Below are 12242 nucleotides of genomic sequence, written 5' to 3'. Positions count from 1 at the left end.
CCCGGGTTTCGAGAGTGAAAGAAAAAACTATTCCCCCCCCTTCCTCTGGTAAGACTGCCTAACTCACCTTCACCTGAAAAAAATCTTTTAGAAGCTCCTCGCCTGATGAATTTGAATCCAGTTTTTTTTCCAAAATGGTGCATATAGCTGTTTTTTTCCTTATAACACTGTGCTACTTATTTATTTGTTCAGCTGGAATACACAACAGATTCTCGTTGGACGTTGTCTAACGCAGATCTTCTAGCTCTCTTTTCTTTGTAGTAGTTGTTGTTGTTTTCCTTGCTTTGTTCTTTCTTCTGCAAAACAGAAAAATTAAAACTTACTTTGCACTGAGCAAATGTTGAAAAGAACCTATGCTGATAATCTGAAAAATCCAGTCAAGCTTCACAATCGACAATCACTCTAACCTCAAACTCGAACTAAAAAATCACTAATTTTCAGCTCAATGACTACTCATCTGAAAAACAGCGCGTTTTCTAGCACAGTAAATAAAGCACGTCTGTCACATCAAACTCACAATCAAGAATCCCAATCCTCATCGTGATCACTAGTCTGTCAATCTATATTGTCTGTAATAATCATTCTGTAATAATCATATGTATGTAATTTATCTGAGACATTATCATATTATTATTATTATTATTCATTATTCGAAAAATCCGTGTAATCTTCATTGCTAATATTAGAAGAACACGTGTTGTAAATATAGATGCAAAAAAGTACAGTATTATCAAAATTTTAATTTAAATGCAATGTAGAAACTGAATCACATATGCAGCACTTAGTGCTGAATTTTGTAAAAATTACAAGCTAGAATGTCACTAAAGACGATTATTGTAATTGTGTAAATAGTTTAGAAATCAATAAAAAAATGTAAAAAAAATAGATTGAGCAGAATGTTAAATGTAAAATATATTATTATTATTATTATGTACATTTACATTTTTAAAAAAATCACTGTACTCTACATTTTGAACTGAACAGAAAATGTAATAGTATGTTTTATATATGTAAATACTCTGTATGATGATAAATAATATGTTATTACAGTTTAAAATTATTATTATTATTATTATTATTATTATTATTATTATTATTATTATTATTATTATTATTATTATTATTATTTATTCACATAATTTAGTAATCTAGTAAGTGTACAGGAGGTATATGAGGAATTGAATAGACTTGATGTAAATAAAGCTGTGGGACTTCATGCTATTTCACCACGTGTTTTGAGGGAGTGTTCCAGAGAGTTAACAACAGTTTTTGCATATCTTTTCAACATGAGTCTCTCACTGGGTCAAGTTCCAAAAGAGTGGAAAGAAGGAAAATTTTCCCGGTTCTCAGAGTTCTTCTTAGTGGCAGGGTGAACCTGTTACTGAGGGGAACAACACTGAGTTTCTGACTTTCTGATCCTGCGGGTGGCTCATTATTGGGTGATCCAGGAGATTTTACGAGTTTTGGGAGAGGTATCCCCGCACCTAAACAAGGGAAACCGGTCCGGGTAATGACCCCCCATAATATATAGCATCATACATGTCTGCAAGGAGATGTGCTTTATATTATGGGAAATACTAAGGAAAGTGATCGGATCTTACTCCACCTTTACCACGAGTTACCCATGTCATGAAAGGTTTGCTTACGCTTCGATCCGCCGAAACTTTTATAGTTTGTATATTCGGCACGAAACTCTTGTAGTTTCTCTATTCGGGATCTTCTAAGGACTGAGCGTTGGCTGTTTACACATTCAATCTGGTGTTGTCTTGAGAGGTGCTGGGGAGAGGGTCAGGGGGCTGGTAATAATCCTCTGATTCAACTGTCGGGATCTTATGAAACTCTACTCTGCCAGGCCATTTGGTATGTAGCAATATTCGGACTTGTCTGAATACTGCGAGCAGTTGTTTAAACTTTAGGTCTTCGAACGGAAGACCTAAATTTTAGGAAAAAGCGTAGGAAGGAAGCTCCAGTCGCAGAGCCTGAAGCACCGATGGACACAGCGGCACAGCCCAAAGAGATCGTCCCACCGGTGATTCTAAAAGCCAAAGAAAAATAGTCGACAGTTACTGAGGTGGTGACAAACACTGAAATTAAGTTCACATCGGCTAAAAACTCTGAAGAAGGAGTTCGCATTCAACCCGAAGAAGCATCGAACTGCGGTCGGCTTACTAAGTCCATGGACGAATTGGAAATTCAATACCACACATTTCAGATAAAGAGCGAGAAAAACTTAAAGATTGTTATCAGAGGTCTGGTAGAAACAATAACATCAGAAGAGACAGCCACTGACTTCAAATCACAAGGCTTAGAGCCGATAAAAGTTTCGCGTATGTATCGAGCAGACAAACGTCCCATGCCTCTGGTTTTAGTGGAAATCAGCAAAAATCAGAGAGAGAGAGAGAGAGAGATTTATGATCTGAAGACTGTTTGTAATCTAGTAATAAAGACTAAACCACTTAGAAAGAAAACATTTGCAGGACAATGCCACCGCTGTCAGAAATACGGGCATGCGCAGAAGCTCTGTTGAGCACAGTACAAATACGTAAAATGTGGAGATAATCACCCCTCTCATATATGTTCCAAACCACGCACTACTTCCGCCGCTAAGTGCACAAATTCTGGTGGTCCGCATCAGGTGAACTACAAAGGTTGCACATTCCACCCATCTAACCTGATGAAAGCTAGGGGAAACAGGAGCCCCATCAACTCAGAAGCGTACAACACCTTCTGCAACAGAAAGCCCTCTGCGGACTAGTACAACTAACAGATCATACGCCTCAGTGGTTTCCTCGCGCACAGAACAGGCAGAACCCGTTCCAGTCAAAACTCTGCTGCTGCTGCTGCTATTCCAGCCGCTACCTTAGGAGAAATATTAACTCCATTCAGCAAAACAAACCCCAGAGTGATACAAACAAATTCCTGAAAAATACCCAAGTCATATTCTCAATGCTTAATGGATAATCCGACTATCTCAATTAATTCCATACAGATTGCATTCTGGAATGCTAATGGTCTCAGTAACAAAACTCGTGGAGCTACAAAAATTTGCGGACCACTTCAGAATTGATATTCTCTTAATTAATGAGACTAAACTTAGATATTATTCGCTACTCAGAAATGACAGACAGACTCAATGCCAGAGGTGGCGGCACAGCTATTTTTGTCAAGAAAAACATCAGTTATAACGAAATCAAGAAGACCACTACAACAAATCTGGAAGAAACTAGTATTGAAATCCACACCAATAACGCAGGCAGCCAAAAATATACTCAGTTTATAACCCTCCTGGCAAACCTCTCCTAATTTCGGATCTCTCTCTCTCTCTCTCTCTCTCTCTCTCTGAACTGCTCGATACTAATGAAGCAACAATTGTGGCGGGAGATCTCAACTCAAAACATCCCTTATGGAACAGTAAACGCTTCAATAATAATAATGGGATGATTCTTTACAACTTTACTATACTAAGAAACATTGTCATTGCAGGTCCGGTTGAATCAACGCACTACGGACCGCAAGGCAGACCTGATGTACTGGATATAGCCATCTTCAAGAACACCTCTCATAAATTCCAGCTACAGGTGATTAACGATCTTAGTACTGACCACAACCCAGTACTACTAAACCTAGGAGGGGACCCTGAACTCTATGAACTCATAGGTCTGGGTGAACCCACCCAGAGCTGCACAAGCTTCACTAAATTCAATGTCGCACTCTGTACTCTTATAGGCTTAGTACCAACTATCTCCTCCTGTGAAGAAATTGATGCAGCGGTCAATAATCTAGAAAGTACAAATCACGCTGGCTTGGCAGAAGCCTCCACCGTTACCAGCCCATCTCAAGCAAACTTGTTTCCGTAAGAAATTCTAACACTAATCCGTAATAAAAACAGAATCAGACGCAGTTATCACAACACATTATCTCCCCAAGACCGTCAAGAGCTAAATAGGGCAACAAATTTATTTCGCTATGGGCTAACAGATCACAGGAACCAACAGTGGGAAAGAAAGCTGTGTTCCCTAAAGACGGAGGATAACTCGCTGTGGAAGTTGGCTAAAGCTCTCTATGGCGTTTGCGAAAGCTTCTGCCTTTTCATTATCTCTGTAAGCTATGCCTCTTTCACCATGAATGGGTTGGATGTTGGAAAGGCAGAAGCTTTCGCAAACGCCACAGACCTTCAGTCTAGTCCTAACTACGCGCAAGCGGGTGTGCTTTTCATCGAGAGAATTCACCGGCACGTTCGCTGAGCTCTCCATCAGCCCTGCAGCCATGAAAATATTTGTCATACTTTGCCTAGAGAAATTTATTCTATCATCAAAAAAACTCAACAACAAAAAAGCCCAGATCCTGACAAGATTACTAACAAGCTATAAAGGCGCTCCAACATAAAGCAGTTATGCATCTGGTAGCCATTGTAAACTCAATGCTCAGATTCAATTATTTTCCGGGAATTGGCTATTGACTTTTGATATGATTGGACGTATTGTTTTAGGCTGTACCTGATTAAATTTTATATAAGGTTTTTCGAGAAACTCACATTGCACTGGAGTTAACACAGTTTGAAACCTACTTTCTTCCCCACTGGATAAAAAATGCACGAGGTCTGATGGCCGTGTAGGCCTCACCAGCTATCAGGACAAGTGGTGGATGTATGGTATTTTAGCGAGATAGGTTTTCACTCTGTGGCCAAGTGAGTTCTTGACACTCCTTTTCCCATTTTATTAGGGTACTATAAAACTAGAAATTGCTGTTACTTCGCGCGTGTTTCCAACGCTTGGTTTTGCTGGCAGTCTTTTGCGGCTGAGGGATTCTCTTTGCAGGTAGAACTCTGATTGGGTCTATGGGACATCTATGTGGATCAAGGACCCCACGATCTTAAATAGTGATTTTGTACCTCGTTTTCTCGGTATGAGTGGGGTTGACGCCGATGCCCTGGTAGGGTCACTGGACAAAGGAACAGTCATAAATATACTGAAAAATATTCTCAAAAAAATTTAACTTAATTTATATTCTATGTCGGGGGATGACGACGAGGACGATGACAATGCTCCAGCAGATGAGAGGCAGGACTTGGTGATCTTCGTCCCCTCAGACTTCACAGAGCTCCGGGCATGCAAGAAGCACAAAACCACGCCCTCCGAACCACCAAAAGAGGATGGAATGGAAGACGACAGTCCCGTTTCGGACTCCTCTGCCCCCGAAGGTATCTTTTCAGAGTATAAATCGGAAGTATCTTTTCTAGAGAAAAGATACCTCCGATTATACTGCGCGAAAAACAAAAATGTATGTCTCTAAGGGCTACCATGTCCAATCTATTAACTTATAACTTATAACTATGCAAAAAATGTCACTGACGGCATCAAGATTCAGCCCACCACATTGATGGACTACCGAAAACTCACAGGAGATATGAATGTCAGTGGCATTCAGTATGACACATTTTCACTTGGTTCAGAGAAAAATCTGAAGGTAGTGCTCAGAGGAGTGTCTGAAGCCTTATCTACGGAAGAAGTGGCTGCTGATTAACACACCCATCAAGGTCAGCAAAATGACCAAAAAAAAAACAAGATTCCAATGTCACTAGTATTAGTTGAGATCAGTCAAGATTAAAACATATATGTGACCTGACGTCCATCTGTGGACTGAAAATCAGCCAAGAACCCTTAAGGAAAAGGGCTTCAACAGGTTAATGCCACAGATGTCAAAAATTTGGTAATGCCCAGAAAATGTGTAAGGCTGAGTTTAAATGTCTAAAATATGGGGACACCCACCCAACCAATATCTGCACAAAGCCAAAAACCACCCTGGCTAAATGTCCCAACTGCAGTGGCTCACACACAGCCAAGTACAAATGATGCATTCTAAACTCAATAAATAGAAAATCGGAGACAGACAGACTCTCTTCCTCCCCCAGAAGATCCACATAAGAGGCCTCAGCTTCATAGCCTCTCAAAGACCAGCACAAATTGTCAGAAGCCCAGAACAACTCAGCAACGACAGACAAATGTACAGTTTAATGACAAGGACATATGCTGATGTAGTCCGTTCTAAACAAATAACTCATGAACAGGATCAGCTAGACCACACACAAACCTGCCAGCTATCATCACCTCTTCTTTGGCAAATATGCTACTAGACTTCAGCAGATCCAACCCTACACCATCCTCTACTGAAAGATTCCGAAAGGATACACAACCATCCTCAAATGGCTCACTCATGAACAGGAATAAACTAAATCCAGACTCACTGCAGATTATCGCGTGGAACGCGAACGGTCCCAGAAATATGGTCTTGGAGGTCCAAGAGTTCACCCAAAGACATCAGCGGGATGTAGTTTTGATAATTGAAACGCAAATGAGATCATCGGACAATTCCAAAATCAGAGGATATCATCTGTATAGAACTGACAGGCTAACCAACACAGGCGCCGGCACTGCCATTTTAATCTAGAATTACATTAGTCATCACTCTGTAAATGTTCCACCTACTACTAATCTAGAGTTACAGGTGTAGAGGTTCTCACGAGCTCGGCTGGTAGACTAAAAATCTATGCAGCATACAATCCCCCATTAAAATCATTACTGTCCTCGGATTTATTGTGGCAGGTCCCACTAAATCTACCCATCATAATACATATGGCACGGCTGATGTCTTGGACATAGTCATACTGCAGAATGTAAGACCGCAGTACAGTTTAATGACACTAAATTATCTTTCATCTGATCACAATCCAATTCTACTTCAGTTGGGAAACCAAGAAAAACTGTCTCTCACTCCCACACACACTCACTCATTCATATCATAGGAAAGGTTGACCAAAGTACTCCCGAAATACATTGGTCCTGTTCCGCTTATAAAATCCAAAGAAGAAATTGAAACAGCTGTTAAAGATCTGACCCAACAAATTAACACAGCCCTTACAGCAGTCAGTACTTCCACAACTGCCCTCAGGCCCAACCACTTGCCAGAAGATATCATGAACCTGATCAGGGAGAAAAACAAAACTCGAAAAATATATCACAACACCCGATCACCACAACAAGACAAACGAACTCTAAATAGATACAACTCTGTAGTCAAAGATGGGCTTAAAGTTCATAGAAGTCAACTTTGGGAAGAAAGACTGTCTGATATCTCTCCTGACAACCACTCCATATGGAACCTAATCAGAAAGATCAAAAACAAAAACAAATCTCTTCCCCCTCTCCAAACAGATCTAGGCCTCATCCACACTGATGCAGATAAAGCCGAAGCAATAGCAGAAAACTTAGACAAGCAATGTAAACTCTCATATGAACATCTAGACTTCAATCACATCTACAAGATCCATCGACATGTCAGATATTCATTAAATCTTCTGTAACCTGCTCCAATCAAATTGCACCCACATCACCAGCAGAAATACATGATATAATCAAGAAATTAAAAAAACAAAAAGGCTCCTGGACCTGACAGCATCACTAACAAGGTGATAAAGCTGTTGCCTCGTATAGCTATTGTACATCTGACCAACATAATTAATTCCATCCTCCGTTTCAAACATTTCCCCTCCTGTTGGAAGATGGCAGATTTAATTTCAACCCATAAGACTGGAAAAGACCCGCACCTGCCTCAAAATTATCGGCCAATCAGCCTCATCTCAAATTTGGGTAAAATTGCAAAGAAAGTTATTCTTACCAGACTCCAAGCCTCCGTACACAAGTTAAACATTCTTCTTAAAGAGCAGTTTGGGTTCTGTTAATTCCATACTACCACACAACAGATACACAAACTAGTCGAATACATCTCAATTGGATACAATTGGCATCAATGCAATGGGGCTGTTTTCCTTGACATAGCCAGTGCATTTGATAAAATTTGGCATTCCGGATTACTGCATAAACTGATCTCAACTGAAATACCATTGGAAATGTCTCACCTAATTAACTCAAACCTTTTTGACAGCCGCATGCAAATCAAGATCAACGGTGCGATTTCGGCGCAGAAGCGTATCTTGGCTGGAGTCCCACAAGGATCCTTACTAGCACAGATTCTGTTTTCCATATACATGTATCCCGCGCAATCCATTGTCATCTATCATGGCCCTCTACACGGATGATACAGTAATATTAGCCAGATCTCTACAGCCGCATCTTGCCATCAAAAAGCTACAAGAAAATCTACTACTGATTGAAAAATGGTTCTCCAAATGCCAACTGCAGGAAAGTTTCCAGAAAAGCGTAGCCATGCTATTCACCAGAAGACCGATGCTTCCTAAAGGGGACATCTTCCTATATGACATAAAAATCCCGTGGCAAACAGAAGTCAAATAACTTGGTGTACTACTGGACAGAAGGCTAACTTTCAGCTACCATATCAAGGCTCTCTGTGTGAAGGCATTAAAAGCCATTGCTCAACTCTATCCTCTAATCAACAGGAACAGTAGACTGAATCAACTACTTATCTACAAACTGATGGTTCGTCCTATACTCACTTATGCTTCTCCAGCTTGGAGCCATACCGCTGATACTAATGTCTGCAAATGATCTTAAACGTTTCACGGTTCATAAAAAATGTGCAACTCCATCGAGACACAGATGTCCCCTATATTTACATTTTCTTGCAAACTATAGCAACAAAGTTCTTTTCAAAAGCATCTGTACACTCCAACAAATTGGTTCAACTAGCTGCAAATTACGAAGCAACAGATTACTTCAAACATAAAAGACCAAAAGCCATCTTAAACTACAATTCTGATGTTTAATATTCAAGCCCGCTCACGGCGAGCAATAGGCTTATAAATTTTCCCACTCACTGTTTCCCTATTAGAGAGGGAAGAGTATGAAAAGCATTTTGCTTCACCCTTCATGTCAGAAATGTTAATTGTTAATCAATTATTTTCACACTCGCTGGTAACACGCAGATATAATCCTCGTTCACAAGCCGAGGAAAGCATCTCAGTTCCCCCAAAATTATACACCCGTAGCCTATTGTCATGCCTGGGGGAAATTGCAGAAACAATTATACTCAATCGTCTGAACAAAAACAGCCTTATTCCAAAAGAGCAGCTTGGGTTCCGTACTGGGCACAGTACAACTCAGCAAGTCCACAGATAGAGTTGATAACAACTGGTTTTAATTGGAGACAACATACAGGAGCTATCCTTCTTGATGTTGCAAAAACCCTTGATAAGGTTTGGCACAAAGGCCTTATTTACAAATTATTTACAGCCAACATTCCCCTATACCTTACTAAACTCATTGATTCTTAACTAAAAACAGGAAATTCAAAATTAAGCTGGCAGAATCCGATGCTCTATGAAAAGAATCACTGCAGGTGTACCCAAGGCTCGCTGCAATTTTCGCTTCTTTTCAACATCTACGTTGCAGACGTCCCAAGCATAGTATCAACCACCATTGCTTAATACGCGGACGATATGGCAATTTTGACCAGATCTCTCAGGCCGCACTTAGTTACGCAGCAATTACAAAACGCAGCAACAAACTTGAAAAAATGGTTTAAAAAATCGGGGATAGATGGTAATGATGACAAAAGCACCGCCATACTTTTTACAAGACGGAAAACATCCCACTGTGGAGAAGTTAAACTGTTCAATGCAGCTATTCCATGGCAATCCAAAATCAAATACTAGGTATACAACTAGATAACCGCCTCAGTTTTAACCCTCACATTGTATATGCCTGCAATAAATCCAATTCCGCAATTGTCCAGCTCTTCTCTCTTATCAACCGGAGAAGCCAAGTTAGCACTGAAAACAAGCTACGGATTTACAAATCAATCATCAAACCCACTTTAACATATAGATCACCGGCTTGGGGTCACATTTTCTCCAGTAACATAAAAAACTACAAGTGATTCGAAATAAGTGTCTGTGTATGATTTTTGATGCTTTGTGGTTTGTCAGGAATGCTCTCCTCCATCAAGTTGCTAACATACCGGATATACCTACGTTTCTTCGCGGGACTGCCTCTACATACTTCGCACAAGCGGCTATTCATCCCATTCAATTCATTCAAGAGTCATCCAACTACGATGAGAACGACAGATGGAAACACAAGCGCCCGAAGGCAGCTCTGCTCATCGGTACAAGCGCTCTCACACGGCCCTAAATTGGGCCAGCCAGGTGCTCGATAATCTTTTATACATACAACCAACCCTTTAGAGATGAAGGGATAAAAATCTAGGCGATTGTCATCCATCTTGCATAAAAGTTAACAGTTATTACAGACATTTTTTTGCCTGTTTACACATTATGTATAAAATAACATTTTTTCTATTTTCCATCTTACAGAGTATTTACATATTTACAATTAATGCATATTACACTTGATCCTCTGTACATTCCACTGTACGCAGTTTAAGGCACATTATTTCTTTTCAATGTTTTTTTCAAGGGTGTCCCAAAATTCACGCAAGAAGTAATTTTGATAGAAAACACAAGTTTTTAATTATAAATTGTAATTACTTATTGATTCATAAAGTATACGGTATAGGGTTATGCATGGAATAGCATATCGGGTAAATGGCCTCCACGGCTTTGCTGGCACATACGCACTCTTTTGTCGAAATTTTCCATGACCGTTTTGCATAAATGTGGCTGAATTTCGTTGAAACAGCGCTCAATTTCCTCCTCCAAAGCCTGGGTGGTCGTGGGCTTGTTGGCATAAACCTTAGACTTCAAAAAACCCCAAAGAAAAAAATCCAACGGCGTTAAGTCACATGATCTGGACGGCCAATTCTGATCACCAAAACGGGAAATTACACGACCAGGAAATGACTCATGCAGTAATTGAATTGTTTCTCTGGCTGTATGGCATGTGGCACCGACTTGTTGAAACCACATGTCGTTCACATCCATATCTTGCAATTTAGGCACAAAAAACTGGATTATCATGTCGCGATAGCGAGCACCATTAACTGTTATTACCTTACCAGCTGCATTTTCGAAGAAGAATGGACCGATGATGCCTCCAGCCCAAAATCCGCACCAAACAGTGACACGTTGTGGATGCATTTGTTTCTCAACAATCACTCGTGGATTTTCTGAATCCCAAATGCGACAATTTTGTCGATTAACGAAGCCATCAAGATGAAAATGAGCCTCATCGCTGAAGATGATTTTGTTCGAAAAATAAACATCCACTTGTTGTTCCGTAATCCATTCAACGAACTCTCCTCGCTGTGTGTGGTCAGTAGGCTTCAGTTCTTGAGTCAATTGAACTTTGTAAACATAAAGATAGAAATCTTTCGTGAGAATACGCTGTAGAGAGCTTCTCGAAATGCCCAATTCAAGACCACGGTGCCGAATTGATGTTCCTGGACTCTCAGCAACACTCTCACGAACTGCTTCGATGTTTTCTGTTGAACGACTTGTTGAAGGACGGCGAGAGTGTATAAGATCACTAATGATCTTATACACTCTGGCCTTGAATTTTTTAATTAATCTTTTCACAGTTGATGAAGTTAAATCACTATTCCGATCATATTTTGTACGAAAATTGCGAATTGCGACTTCGAAGCTTGGGTTAGCTTTTATGAAGAGAGTGGGATTAGCCTTCACTATTTATATTGTTGTTACTGTTTATGGATGGGATGTAGGCATTGCATACTGGTGATTTGTGATGTGTATATTAATGCTAATGGTATATTAATTTTGTTGGTATAATTTTCAGAGTTCGCGTTTTAATGTTCTATATTGTCTATGTGTTTTAAACTTCTTGGTAGGTTGTTGAGTAGCGTGGGTATCTGATGTGATCTCACCAAAGAACCATATGAGTTGTTGAAGGGTCTATGGATGTAGAGAGTTGTTGTTTGTCATGTGTGTTTCTGTTGTTTCGATAGGTGATGTTGAAGTATTCCATACTAATATTAGGTAGTGTTTCAGATTTTTAATGCTGAGGATTCTGTGTATCACCATGTGCTGGCCGGATATTGGCTGTTGCGTATAATGTGTCCAAATTACTGTTTACACAATTTTCGTGTATAATATTTCTAATTTTGTTAGGTGGCTGTTTGATGTGTTTGCATAGACTGTTATACCGTATCTGAGTAGGGATTCGTAGATACCGTGATATAGGAGTTTTTTAATGTTAGATGGAATAATGTCTTTTACTTGGAAGAGTTTCGCGATGATGCGGAGTTTGGTATGTAGGTATTCTATATGTTTTGTCCATTTAAGGTGGCAATCTGTGTAAAAGACCAAGATATTTTGCATGTGTTACAGGTATGATTTTTATATGTGACAG

Source organism: Typopeltis vanoorti, chromosome 8 (genome assembly GCF_054136105.1).
Source record: "Typopeltis vanoorti isolate ZY-2024b chromosome 8, IOZ_Tvanoo_1.0, whole genome shotgun sequence".
Classification (NCBI taxonomy): Eukaryota; Metazoa; Arthropoda; class Arachnida; order Uropygi; family Thelyphonidae; genus Typopeltis; species Typopeltis vanoorti.
Note: the sequence above shows the minus strand (reverse complement) of the source record.